We start from the raw sequence: 13,806 nt of genomic DNA, 5'->3' as shown, positions 1-13,806 counted from the left end.
CACGGACATCCCTCAAACCCCCCCCCCCCAGGAGCAGTTACCCCTCTTCCCAAAACTCCTTTTGAAGCTTTGGCAACAGGACTCCATTCAAAAGGTTCCTCAGGCCTAAAGGGGAAAAGGCTTCTATTCAAGAATGTTATTGATACCCAGAAAGGGTGGCCCCTGGAGACCAGTACTGAATTTATGGCATCTCAGCATGTTTCTAAAGGTTCTTACCTTTACAATGTTAACACTCGAAACATTATTTCCCCTTATCCTTCCACAAGAATACATGGCATCTCTAGATGTAAAAGATGCTTACCTTTACATCCCCATTCACCCCAAGTTCAAGAAATTCTTATTTTTGTGGGTTCCTGGCATTTTCATTTCTTGGCCTCGTCCTTTGGTCTTTCTACAGTATTAAGGGTATTCACAGAACGCCTGGCTCCAGTGATTGCACACTGCAGACCTTTGGGCGTCCATATTCTCCCATACCCGGATGATCTCTTTTACAGGCCCCAACTTCACATACTCTACTCCAAAACTTGGAGACTACCATTTCCCTCCTTGGGAAACTCGGATTCACCTTCAACTACAGGAGGCCAGTCCTCATTCCTTCACAGGATCTCATTTTTCTGGGTTTTCGAATACAGACAAACATTGTGTGTGTGTTACTTCCACCTCAGAAGATGCAGGACCTTCGGACCTTCTTTCACTCTCTTCTCCCCTAAACTCGCATCATGGCCAGTGAGTTTGTCAGGGTGCTTGGTTTCATACCATTCCCATAGTACCAATGGCAAAACTACACTTGAGGCATTTCCATTGGCTCTTTAGATCAGTGTGGACCCAGCATTCTCACTCACTGGAATATCAAGTCCTGTCATTCCTTGCCTAAAGAGGGAACTACTCTGGATCCATCAGATAGACCTAAATCCAGGTCTACCCCTGCTTTCTCTTCCCTCAGTTTCTTGAACTCTACAAAGACGCTTCATATGTGGGCTGGTGAGCAGCCCTTGGCAAATTCACAATTCGGGGAATTTGGACCCCCTCCCAAAAGTCAGAACACATCAGCATTAAGGAAATGCATGCCTTGCTACTAGCTGTACAAGCATTTCAGCCTCTCCTTTGCCCAGGCCGTCTATAACGGTTAACAGACAATATGACAGTCTTCTGGTATTTGAACAAGAAGGGGGGACCAAATCCTATTTCCTGTGCATATTGGCTCATCTGGTATGAGAATTTCTGGCCCAGTACCACATGACTCTTTGGGCAGTGTACATTCCCTCCATCTGGAATCTCGTGACAGACTCCTTAAGCAGATCCCTGGCTCAATCCCATGAATGGATGCTTCACAAGGACGTGTTTCTGGATGTAGTCCACCAATGGTGTATTCCTGAAATAGACTTATTTGCCCCCCCCCCCCCCCCCGAACAGACAACTTCCAAAATTTTGTACCAGAGTCCCAAGTCCTGTGGTTTGGAAAGTAGACGTCCTCTCCTTCTCTTGGAAAGGGGTGTTTCTGTATGCGTTCCCTCCCTTTCCTCTAATACCAAAGGTCCTGTTCAAGATTTGACAAGACCAACCAAAAATCTTGCTGGTGACTCCCTTTTGGCCAAGACAGCACTGGTTCCCCCTCCTTCTACATTTAGCCAAGGGCCATCACCACAAATACCCCACAGAGTTGACCAACTCACACAGAAGAAAGGATCCCTAATGCACCCCCACCTGTCAACGCTACAGCTGACACTGTGGGTGATGGGATGCTAAGCCCTTTCAGACACCCATTCTCAGAGTACATGCTCAGGGTTTTGCAGGAGGCCAAAAAACCCAGTACTAGAAAATCTTACATTTCCAAGTAGAAAAGATTTTCATTCTGTTTCTCTAAGAACCAAGACCCACAACCAGTGGAAATCCCAGTAGTTCTGTCATACTTGTGTGAATTGCTCTCTGCTGGCTTGACTTGCTCCTCTGTCAAAGTACACATGTCAGCTGATGTTCATCGTGTTACACTGCTGCAGTCATTACACTTGGGTTATCCTGCCGTCAGGCGGTTCCCCAGTCGGCCTAAGTTCCAAAGTCTTGGTCCAGCGTCAGTTGCTGTCGCCTCCTCCCTGACGTCAGTGCAGCAGGGGTATATAAGATGCAGCCGACACCATTTTCTTCAGTCTTTCTTGCCGCGCGGTGCCCGAAGCAAAAGCAGTTTGCAAGTACCTGTCTGTCGTCTCCTGAGATTTTCATTCCGAATCCAGAACCAAAGTCTTCTACAAAGCTAAGTACCCCATTGGGGAAACTTTTTCTTGCCTCAGACCGATGTCAGTAAAAGTTAATAACTGTACTTCTTGTGGGAAGCAAATACCTCATAAGGATTTCCATTCTTATTGTATCCCATGCCTAGGCCCAGACCACAACGTCACTGGTTGTCGGTTTTGTGCTAGGTTTAACAAACGCACTATTAAACGTCGGTTTGATTTTGCCCGACATTATTTTGGTAGAAAATCCAATTATACCATGCCGTCGGAACTTCCGACGACCGGAATACATGAAAAGCGCAAAGACAAGAATAGGCATCCGAGGCCCAAAACTGACGACGAAGCCTCTTCTAGGCCAGTTGCCGGTTCTCCGGTTTTCAGCGAGGCACCTTCGCAACCCCTGACGACCGCTTCTGTAGAACCACAGGCCGCCTCTGACTCCCACGTGGACATGGCTGGGCCTTCGGACGCACAAGTTATTCAGCCTTCCAAAACTAACCCTTCAGAGGGATCCGATGTAGCTGAGCTGCCCGCAGCTTCAGGGGGTGTTTTCAGACCTACTCAGTTCAGCATTAAACCCTCTGCTAAGTCTAAACCAGCTTTAAAATCAAAGAAACAAATACAGCATTCTCCAGCACAGGCCTCCATGCCTAAGAAACAAATGCTCAAAATGGCCGAAGACCTAATCACTCTGATCAGGGGGTCCCATCCCCCTCCTGATAAAAGGCCTAGACAGGATGCAGACTATGACTCATCCGGCCAGGTGTCCATCTCTTCAGATTCATCCTCAGACCTAGGATATTCTTTATCCCCTTATGAGGATTCTGATGTTGAGGAGTCAGTTCCATCAGCCTCTCCGCCTAAGGACTACTCCTTTGGGGAAACCTTGCATACCATGAGGGAGCATTTCCATTGGGAAGGCCAGGATTACTCAGAATCCAAGAAAAGGCTCAGAGACTTCTTTTTATTACCTCAACACAGACCCCTTGCTATTCCGCCAGTGTTAGATATTGTGGATGATGTGTATACTGAATCCAGCCTAAATCCTGATTCCTTACCTCCAGCCCCAGTTAAACCTGACAAATACTACAGAGTCCCTGACTCACACAAATTTCTGTACAAAAGCCCTGTTGCTGACCCTGAAACTATTTCTCAGGGACCCAAAGGGGTTAAGGCCTCATCAGCCAAGAATCCAGTTCCCTCTGACAGAGATTCCAGAGCATTAGACAGATGGGGAAAGAAAGTATATACGTCTGCAACTTTAGCAATGAGAGCCTTAAATTGCCAGTTTCACATGCTAAAATATCAGCAATTTCTACTGTCTCAGTTGAAACAAAAAATGCTTCCAGATTCAGATCCTCCTACTTTTAAAGAAATGCAGGATTTATTGCATGCAGCTGAACAGGTGGGAAAACATACTTTGCAATGTGGTTTTGATTCTTTAGAGGCCTCCTGTAGAGCAGCCGTTACAGGCTCTGTCATTAGAAGACATGCTTGGTTAAAAGAACATACGTTACCAGATCATGTTAAAGCAAAATTATTGGATGCACCTTTGCAGCAGGATGTGTTATTTGGAGTTAAGGCAGAAGAGGTATTAAAGAAAATGGAGGATAAGGCAAAATCTATGCAAACGGTGAGGGATTTCTTACAGGTTCAGCCTCCTAGATTTAGCAGAAATTGGCCAACTAAGAATTGGTCCTTTCCAGTTACAGACAGACCTCAAAGGGGCAGATACAGACGTCCAAGAGGTAGAGGTCAACCACAAGGTCCTTACAGGCCTCGACAATGGGTTGCATCAGGCCAGAAAGAAGGGGAAGACAGGTCCCAACCATATAAAAAGCAGCCACAGTGACTTCCCACTACAGCTGCCAAACAACTCTCTCCTGGCAGCCCCCTTGGGAGGAAAACTGGCATTTTTCTATCACAATTGGCATATGATCACCAAAGACAAGTGGGTTCTCAACATTGTATCTCAAGGTTACAGGTTCCACTTTCACACTCTGCCAAGGTTAAAAGGAATGCCAAATCTGCCACCAAATCAATGGGCAGAGGCTCCAAAACAAATTACAGCACTCATGGATATGAGAGCTGTTCAAAAGGTACCACCACAGGAGCAAGGACAAGGATTTTACTCAAGACTCTTTCTGGTTCCCAGGAAGGACAAAGCCTGGAGGCCCATTCTGGATCTTTCTTCTCTAAACACTTACCTGGATGTTCCGAAATTCAAAATGTTGACACTACAGCAGCTTCTTCCCATGCTGGGCAAGAAAGCTTGGCTCGTGACATTGGACCTCAAGGAGGCATACCTGCGTGTCCCTATCAGACAAAACTGCAGAACATACCTCAGATTCATAGCTGGTTCAATGCACTATCAATTCTCTGCACTGCCCTTTGGCTTATCTACTGTGCCCAGGGTCTTCACAAAGTGCCTGGCACCAGTAATTGCATTTTGCAGACAGGAATTCAAATTTTATCCGTACCTGGACGACTGCCTGATTCAAGCAGAGAAGCAAGGACATTCTTCTAAATCATCTGGCATTTGTAAAAAAGTTATTAAGTTGCCTGGGGTACACAGTAAACAAAAAGAAATCAAAACTAGTGCCCTCACAAGAGGTAATATTCCTGGGTGCCAGCTTGTACACAGCGGCCCAGATGGCTTATCTCACGACAGACAAGCAAGGACAACTGACTCAATACTTTCAATTGATGGCAACAAAGACTCAACTCCCTGCAAGAAAAATTCTGCAGGCCTTGGGTTACATGGCATCTTGCATACTACTAATTCCATATGCCAGACTGCATATGAGGAAACTACAGTGGTACCTAAAGAGTGTATGGTCTCAACACTGTCAAAGTTTGGAAACAGTTATACCACTAATTCCTTGCCTTCAACAGGAGTTTCAGTGGTGGGCTCAAGCTTTCACCTCAACAAGGGACAGCCTTTTACTCAACCCACAGCCAGGCAAACACTGACAACAGATGCATCGGATTATACCTGGGGAGCACACATGGTAGGCAACTGTATTCAGGGCAAGTGGCCCGCAGAACAAATCATCTTCACATCAATCAAAAAGAGATGCTAGCTGTTCAAAACACACTTATAGCTTTCAAGGATCTGCTGCATCCAGGACAACTACTACTAAAGACAGACAACACTACAGTTATGTGGTACATAAACAAGCAAGGGGGCACTCACTCCTACCCCCTCTGCAGGCAAGCCATGACCTTGTAGAACACAGCTCTAAACTATCAAGTTGATCTGCAAACACAATTCCTGCCTGGAGAGGAAAAACACACTGGCAGACGACTTAAGCAGAATCATCATGGATCCCCACAAATGGGAATTGAATCCACAGATATTCAGAATGATAACACAGAAATGGTGGAGCCTGGACATAGATCTGTTTGCATCCTCAATGAACTGCCAGCTACAGAAATTCTACACAAGGAGTTACCATCCACAAGCATGGAAAGTGGATGCCCTCTCATTCAGCTGGAAAAACCTACAAGTATACGCTTTCCCACCACTACCTCTCCTGCCAAAGGTACTCATAAAAGCCAAGCAAGAAGAGCCAAAGATGATCCTGATTGCACCAGATTGGCCACGCCAGCACTGGTACCCAGTCTTAAAGAACTTAGCATAAGGACCACCCTGGATTTTGCCTCAAATCCCACATCTGCTGACTCAGCACAACAATCAGAAACTACACAGCCAGCTAAAGACCTAAACCTAGCTGAATGGAAGATTCCTTAGTCAAGCAGGCAATGCCACTCTCCAAAGTTGTTATGGATGTCATTCTGGAGGCCAGAAGGCCTAGTACCAGGAAAGCCTATTCGGATAAATGGAAGAGATTCTGTGCCTGGAACCAAACACACAGCCTTGACCCTCATGTTCCAAACATTCCTCAGATACTACAATATTTAACTGAGATGCTGGACAAAGGCCTCGCCTTCTCATCCATCAAGATCCACGCCTCTGCCATCTCTGCTCATTACAACACGGATCCACCAATTTTCTCTAATCCTTTGCTAAGACAGTACCTCAGAGGGGCTAAAAACATAAGACCACCCCGTAGAGCACCTACTCCAACTTGGGACCTCAACTTCGTTTTGGAAAAATTGACTTTACCTCCTTTTGAGCCAGCTAACACAGCAGAATTAAAATATATCTCTTGGAAAACTGCTCTGCTCCTGGCAATAACATCAGCACGAAGAGTTTCAGAATTACAGGCACTAATGGCAGTGGAACCTTTCCTCATTTTCCACCAGGACAGAGTGTCTTTAAGAACTAACCCTACGTTTATGCCAAAGGTGGTATCCAGTGTGGCTCTAAACCAAACTATTCATTTGCCAACTTTTTATCCAAAACCACAGAATAAAGGGGAGAGACTACTGCATTCTTTGGACATTCACAGGCAGTTACGCTTCTACTTGGACAAAACCAAAGCTTTCAGGAAATCTGAACAATTATTGGTAGCATATGCTGCAGGAGCACAGGGAAAAGCCATTTCAAAACAGACTATTTCAAAATGGATAGGACATTGTATACGTTTCTGCTATACACACTATGGGAAACCTGTCCTTAGCAGCATTAGATCTCACTCCACTAGGGCAACAGCCACTTCAACTGCCTACCTCAGAGGAGTACCTACCAAGGATATTTTGGAAGCAGCAACTTGGAGTTCTGTACATACCTTCACCAAGCATTACCATCTGCCTCTATACTCTAAATCCAGAGCTGGCTTCGTCACTGCAGTGCTGCAGGGCCTTATAGCCACCCCTAATGCCTTATAGAACCAGCCACCCTACCTCAGCTTTGGGATTCTGCCCAAGTGTAATGACTGCAGCAGTGTAACACGATGAACATAGTACAGTTTTGTACCTACCATAAATGTTGATGTTCGAGTGTATACACTGCTGCAGTCCAGGTTACCCTCCCTCTTTCCCCTCTTACTTGCTGGTACGTACCTATGCCTTCTACCCTTTACTACCTATGGGGAGTATTTGCTGGTAGCTGAAAGTTGTTGTTTGCTTTTCTTAGGTATGTTTTATTAGCAATTTGAATTGCCTACCTATTTGGGGGCACCTGACATCTGGGGCAAGAAAAACTGAAGAAAAGGGTGTCGGTTGCATCTTGTATACCCCTGCCGCACTGACGTCAGGGAGGAGGCGAGAGCAACCGACGCCAGACCAAGACTTTGGAACTCAGGCCGACTGGGGAACCGCCTGACGGCAGGATTACCCAAGTGTAATGACTGCAGCAGTGTATACACTCGAACATCTACATTTATGGTAGGTACAAAACTGTACTTTTCTGCTTGTCTGCCTCTTTCTCTTCCTCTAGCTTTTAGATTTGAGGTGAAACAATTCCTTAAGGGCACCTTCACATTATGCCTCCCAGGAAACCTATTTCTCCTCTGTGGGACCTTAATTTTGTCCTAAGAAAACTGACCCAGGCTCCTTTTTGACCCTGCATCCTCAGCTTTCCTCAAACATTGCTCTTGGAAAACTGTTTTACTACTGGACTTGACCTCAGCCAGAAGGGTGTCAGAGCTTCAAGGCCTTATGGCAGTGGGTCCCCCCCCCGGTATTTCATAAGGATAGGTTATACTTAAGAACAAATCCTTCCTTTGTGCCAAAAGTAGTTACTGGGTTATCGCTTAACCAGTCCATCCAATTACCTACCTTCTTCCCTTCTCCACAAAACCACAGTGAGAAGGTGCTACACTCCTTAGATGTACACAGACAACTTAGGTTTTAGTTGGATAAGTCTAAAGCTATCCGGAAATCTGATCAGCTGTTGTGGACTTTCATCCCAGAGCTCTGGGTTACCCATTTCCAAGCAGGATATTTCTTCTTATATTTCAAAGACTGTTTGCCTTTGTTACACACTCTGTGGAAAGAGACTCCCTTCACCCATGAAAGCCCACTCTACCAGGGCTGTGGATTCCTCTGAGGTATTCTTCAAGGTTTTGGGTAACGCTGCCATCCCTGAAGCAGCCAGCTGGTCTTTTATCCATACCTTTATCAAGCACTACAGACTGGATGGCACTTCCACATCCAGAGTTGTCTTTGCTAAAGCCATTTTACATGGCTTCATTGAGAGCTCCTCTGTTCCTCCCTCTTCCCTTCCTTCTTGAGCTTTGGCACTCTCCCTCAGGTTACAAATACTGCAAGAAGTGAATAAAAGGACATAGAATAGTTCCATAAAATCTTACCGTAACTGTACATGTACTTCTCTTCAGTGTTGCAGTATTCTAGCCCTTCCTCCTTCCCCCTGGTCTATTGTTCTTCTTGGATGTATTGACCTATATCCGTAGTCTGGCATTCCTCCTGGGTTGTTCAGTTCTGAGGATGGTACATGTGTATGTTGCTTTTATGGCCTACGTCTGACAGCAGCCTGCATGCAATGTCCCATGTACCCTACAGTAGTATAAAACTTTTGTATACTGGCCGATATTGGGTTGCCTTCAGGCATGACATCCCTCATGTGAGGAATACTGCAGAAGTGAAGAGAAGGACATCTGCAGTTATGGTAAGAGTATGCACAAGTATTCTTTCCAGGCTGATCATGTAACTGTCCCACCAATGTATTGTTATTGTAACATCCTTGCATACAGTGGTGCTGACAGTTAACCCTTGAGCAGCTGCACCTCCCAATCACATTCTTAACTCTCTGTTCCAGGTGTCGAACCTCTCTCATTATTTGCTCTGTACTATTGCCATAGACAGTACCTGGTAGTTTTTTCATCCTCCCCAATATGCAGTATTTTCATTATTTTTTAAATTGTCCTTCCTGATGTGAATTATGTCTCCCAGCACGGTTATGCTCTTTGATCTTTTAAAACACTTTTTCACTTGCCCCTTAATTGCTGTTGGAATACTTTAAAATAAATATTTGTAGGTACAGGAAAAATCAGGAGCAGTGCCATCAATAAGATCCATGCCTGTGAAATTCTGGATTCTTGTAGTAACCCCACGATGGAAATTGATTTGTACACTGATAAAGGTTTCTTCCAGGCAGCTGCCCCCAGTAGTGCATCAACAGGCATCTATAAAGCCTTTCAGCTGCAAGTTGGAGACGAGGCTCGTTACTTGGCTAAAGGTGTCACAGGGGCAGTAGAGCACATTAACAAAACAATTGCACCAACCCCTATTGAAAAGAAACTTAGTGTTGTGGAACAGACGGAGACAGACAAGATCATGCTAGAACCTGAGGGAACAGAAAATAAATGAAAACTTGGTGCAAATGCTGTCCTGGGAGTTTCCTTGGCTGTCTGCAAAGCTGGTGCTGCTGAGAAAGGTGTCCCACTTTACTGTCATGTAGCTGACTTGACTAGCAATGAAGACCTTGTACTTCCTGTTCCTGCCGTTAATGTAATCAGTGGATGTTTCCATACTGGCAACAAGCTAGCTATGTAGGAGTTCATATAATCCTGCCAGTAGAGCATCCAGCTTTAAGGAAGCCATGTGCATTGGTGCAGAGGTCTACCACAATCTGAAGAATGATCATGGGAGAATGTGGAAAGGATGCAACAAATGGTGTTGAGTAGTTTTGCACCCAACATCTTTGAAAACAATGAAGCTCTGCAGCTCCTAAAATCTGCTGTTGAGATGGCTTTCTACTCAGACAAGATTGTGATTGGTATGGATGTAGCTACTTCAGAATTCTACCACCATGAGAAGTATGATCTGGACTTCGCCACCAAATGATCCCAGATGTTACAGCAGCTCGGCAACATCTGCAAAGGCTTCAATGACAGTTACCTAGTTGCCACCATCTAAGACCTCTTTGACCAGGATGACTGGGAAAACTAGAAGTCATTGACCTGTAGTGTGAATATGCAGATCCTGGGGGATGACCTAACAGTTATCATCCCAAAGAGGATTCAGAAGTCTGTTAATAAGAAGGCCTGCAAATGTTTGCTACTGAAGGACAACCAGACTGGCTGTGTCACAGAAGCCATCCAGGCATGTAAACAGGCCCAGCATTATGGCTGGGGAGTCTTGGTTAGTCATCAGTCAGTGGAGACAGGGTACACTTTCATTGCTAACCTGTTAGTGGGACTGTGCACTGGACAGATCAGAAGTAGTGCCCCCTGCTGATCTGAACTTGTGGCAAAATACAACCAGATAATTGAGGATTAAGGAAGAGCTTGGTGACCAGGCTTACTTTGCTGGACAAAACGTCAGAAACCCAAAGGCTGCAAAGAGTACTGTTTCAGTGGGCATAAATGTGCAAATCTGGTGGGATTAACTTGGCAACTAACAGATGTAAACCTGCTTGATTTTACCTTTCCTGGTACTACCATGGACTGTTAAGCTGTGGTCTTCAGAACATTAAAATACATTAGTAAAAAAAAAAACAAAACAGCATAATGATTTCCTTTGTGGGGTGTTGATATAATGATCAAGTCTATAAACTTAATTTTAAGGAAGAAAATCATGGCAAAAATTAGTAGGTGTAGCACCCAGCAGGGTAAAAGCACTCTCAGCAAACTAAACAATCAACTCCGAGGACAAATCAAGTCTACCAAAGCCAAATTTGATGTAAATTTGGCCTCCCAGGTCAAAGATGACCATAAGACATTCTTTAGCTATGTCTGCAACCTTAAAGGCAGAACACAATTGTGTGCGAAGCTCATCGTTAATGGAGCCACCTATACTAAGCCAGAAGATATAGCAGTCCTTCTGGCTAACAAATTCAGCTCCAACTTTACCCCTGTCTCCCCCTCAACCTCTCTTCAGGAAATACCATCAAATATAACTCCTCCTGCTATCACTAAGGAACAGGTCCTTTATGTTCTCGCCAAGGCCAAGAACACTGCATCAGTGGACCCAGACAGTATCACATGATGCCTTCTTAATATTATGAAACATGACGTATTAGGCCTTCTGGAATTGTTCATAGGTTCATAGGTTCATACTAGGCTATCTGCCCTAGGGCATTTATAAGCCTAGCCAGAATGTGTTTGGCTTTCGCCACCCATTTTAAATTAATTTTGCTATGCCCTTTTTCGAGGTTAGTATACTGTGCCTCTGTCTAACAGTGACACAGAAGTGATACCTGGGGTAAACCTACGATCCCCCATCCACTCATCAAGATTCCTCTTGAAGAGAGTCAATGAGGGACTCTGCGTAACCTGGACTGGGATTTTATTCCAGAGTGACGGGAGCCTCTGGGTTATGAATCTATCCCTCCAGCATGTCCTATTTATTTCAGTGCTGAGGTTCAAGTCTCTCGAGCGCATAGCTCGATGGGATTTGGATTTTCTGAGGTGCAGCATGTCCATTAATTCCGGGTTGGACATGGCTTTATACATCAGGCACAGATCGCTCTGAGCAGGCGGTATCCCAGGTCCCTTGTCACTTCATGGGTATTGTTCTTGATTTGATAGTGTGAAGGAGACATTGTTTGTGCCAAAGGGAATGATGATGTATTTCTTTTTGAGACCATGACTATTACACTAGTCCTTGGTCTTCATGAGACCCTCTTGGAGTATACTGACATCATCTGGGGATTCAGTGATTGCACCTAGTTTGCAGTCATCACAGACTTGGTCAGCCAAAACCCCTTAGTTTTGACCTGAACTTCTGAGACGTATATACCAAACAGTAATCATGTACAGTAATCTAGCCTTTGACCATCACTTGTCTACAGTAGTGAGGAAATCATTTTATGTTGTGTGGCTTATAAACAAAGGTATGGCATCTAGGTCCAAGGAGGTCATTGTTCCACTGTATTCAACATTCATCAGACATATCATTGAGTACAATGCCCTCTTTGATATTTACCTGACCAGGCACATCCATCTGTTGGAACATCCACAGAGGTTCTTCGCTAAAAGCGCACAGATTATAAGTAACATGTCCTATCCAGACTGCCTCAAGTCCCTATCCCTGTATTCTGTCTCCTACAGGCTGTTGGGGTGAGATCTATGCCTGGCATACAAGGCATTGTCAGACCCCACCCTAATGGACCTCCTACATATCTGCAAAACAAAGAGCACCAGAATTACCCGTTCAAAAGTTGTAAACTTTGCCTGTGATATAAATAGGACCTGCTGAAGTGACAGTTATGTATCCCAGAGACTACCCTATTCATTCGAGCAGGCTGTCCGTCCATGTGAAGCAGAGTTCCTCCTTAAACCAATTCTAGTGTAACTTGGACAATTGGAAAGGGGACCAGAAATGCATCCTTGGTTTAGCATCTGTGTCTCTATTGGACACAGGCAAGCCTGTAAGTGTTTCATCTCCAAAGCCCCTGCTTACACTTATCTAGGGTACCAGAACTTGTCAGAGATTTGGGATGTATAGCTAAGCTTAAAAAGACTGTTGTAGTCATTAGCCTAGTACACAGCTATGAACCTATGAATTACAGTGCCAATTACATTGTGAAATACGTGAAGAAAATGTGTGGCCATGGGTGTCTGTCTAAATGTTGTAGATATTTAAAATGTAGTATAATTATATAGTGGAATCTAATGCCAAAACAATTAACCTCTGAAAACTTAACATGTGCTTCCTGTGGCATGTTGCAGTTAACATTTATTCTTAAGGCCTTTGGGGTTACTGCTTTGACTCTGTAATGATTTTTTTTCCAAGTGTTTTCTCAGAGTTATATCATATATTAAAATATTCTAATATTTATACTTGTTCTTTAAACTATGTTCATGGCTGTCACAAACATTTTAAGATAAATTTAGTCTCATTTGCCCAGAAATGTGTGATAGATGTGAAATCTTCATGTTTCCACTTGAGGAACATCTCTTGGATTAAGCACTTTATCCCTGAAGCCGGACATGCATTAGACTCAACTCACATGGACTGCTGTACTGCCATTTACCCGGGACTTTGACACCAAGACTGATTGTTTGCAGCTAGTGAAAAACTCACTTGCCAGGCTGCTTACTAGTACTCCACTTTACTATCACATTAAACCGGTTTTCCAGAGTTTAAACTGGATGTTTGCCCATTATCATGTCATCTTTAAAGTTTGTATCCCACTTATTTGTGGGAGCTTGTAGTGTTATGTTGCTCTCTCCCAGCATTGTGTTTCATCTTACCGGGTCTGCTAGTGGTTCCTCAGGTGTGGTTGGAAACTTTTGGTAACCATGTTTTTGCACATCAAGCCATGCTGCTGTGGAATCTGTATCAGTTGTGACTGAGAGGGTGTTCATCTTTAGTATGCTTCCACAGGTCCTTAAAGATGTTCTTATTTGAGCTGGCTGTTGATAAGAGGGGAGACAGTCAGTCATATGTTTTATTTTGTTACCTTGGCTTGGGTTTATTATTTACCTTTTGTTTTGACATCCCTTAATATACATAGACTTTACTGGCAGAAGTACTCTTTGGCACTTAATTGTATATCAAATGTGGTTTACTTATTGTAGTGCTAATTTGATTATCTTGCTACTTTATTTCTTTGTGTGTTTTATGTGGTGTATGTGGTTTAGTTTTGTTAACAGCACTTTGGAAAAAACACAAAGTTAATTTAGAGTGTGCCGATTTACTTTTATATTTGCATGTAGTTATGGCCTGTATTTTACAATGACTTGCAGGTATATGTGGAGAATCT

The 13,806-nt window shown here is 44.1% G+C and overlaps 1 protein-coding gene and 1 pseudogene across 1 annotated transcript in view; both read left to right on the top strand.

The window, feature by feature from the left end:
* GOLGA5 (golgin A5) overlaps nucleotides 1–13,806 on the top strand; it is a 933,889-nt gene that overhangs the window by 749,342 nt on the left and 170,741 nt on the right. The gene's annotated exons all lie outside the window — the stretch shown is intronic.
* On the top strand, nucleotides 720–10,485 carry LOC122804360 (annotated as a pseudogene).

The sequence above is a fragment of the Protopterus annectens genome, chromosome 6.part0 (genome assembly GCF_019279795.1).
Source record: "Protopterus annectens isolate FY-2018-M chromosome 6.part0, PAN1.0, whole genome shotgun sequence".
In the NCBI taxonomy this organism is placed as follows: Eukaryota; Metazoa; Chordata; order Ceratodontiformes; family Protopteridae; genus Protopterus; species Protopterus annectens.
This window is presented reverse-complemented; position numbering and strand designations above follow the sequence as displayed.